A 962-nucleotide genomic window follows, 5' to 3' on the forward strand; every position below is an offset into this window, starting at 1 on the left:
TGTTTAAATGTAAAGTTCATTTCTTGCAACAAAATATTAATTTTTTGGGTGGGAGCCAAAGAACCACAGTAGAGCTGGATGGTTTGTTTTACATCTTAAAATTATAAATGCATAGAAAACAATCATTTTTCATAAATCCAAAACATTCCACAATTTAACTGTTTCTTTTCATCCTATAAATGTGGCCAGTTTTCCTAAATCCCTTAAATCCACAGAGCCTGCCAGTTACATATCCGTAAAGTGAAACAAATCCTTTTTCACTCAAATTACGGCTTCAGAAACAGCAGCAAAGTCATTAATTTGACAAAAACAAAAAGAAAAGCAAATTAGACTAGTAGAAAATAAGAACAAACTTCTGCTTACCAAACTTTTTCACTCCCACTGCCGGAAAAGTTAGAAACCGAGTCCTGAGGCGCGTTTCTGGACTAATCAGACCTCAGTGTTTATATTCAAAACTCAGTTGACCAATTACCAGCCGCCGCTGCTGCTGTGAACTTTGACCCTTCAACCTATATTGCTCACTACTGTTTCCTGTTGAAGATCACGTGAAAAGGGTTGATAATTAACAATCATATTATCAGAGATAGAAACCTGGAGCATAAAAGATAAAGGAAAAAAATCTACCTGACAAGTTAAACAAATGACCATTTTACAAGTAACTTTTCAGCAAGACAAAGGAGCTTGTTCAAAGTTAATAACTGATTAATAGTGTCGACAAAGTACTACTCCACTAGTAGATTACTTCACTTATAACATGTTATGAGTGAAATAATATAATTATTTCTGGTTATAACCAGAGCTGGGTAGTAACTAGCTAAGTTTACTCAATTACATTCACTTTAGTATTTTTGTATGTACTTTTAGGAGTATTTTTGCTACGCTGTAATTTTGACTTTTACTTGAGTAAAAGTGTATTTCAACACTTAGTTGAGTAAAATGTCTGTATTTTCTACTCACCGAAT

The 962-nt window shown here is 33.5% G+C and overlaps 1 long non-coding RNA gene across 1 annotated transcript in view; it reads right to left on the reverse strand.

Annotated features, from left to right (window-relative positions):
- LOC106936450 (uncharacterized) overlaps positions 1-448 on the reverse strand; it is a 4,784-nt gene extending 4,336 nt beyond the window's left edge. Inside the window, exon 1 of the long non-coding RNA XR_001422138.1 lies at positions 364-448. This is a non-coding gene — a long non-coding RNA (uncharacterized LOC106936450). The remainder of the gene's footprint in view (positions 1-363) is intronic.
- Between the last annotated feature and the right edge of the window lie 514 nt (positions 449-962).

The sequence above is a fragment of the Poecilia latipinna genome, unplaced genomic scaffold, assembly GCF_001443285.1.
Source record: "Poecilia latipinna isolate Pla-1442-1.1 unplaced genomic scaffold, P_latipinna-1.0 Scaffold2147, whole genome shotgun sequence".
NCBI classification, from domain to species: Eukaryota; Metazoa; Chordata; class Actinopteri; order Cyprinodontiformes; family Poeciliidae; genus Poecilia; species Poecilia latipinna.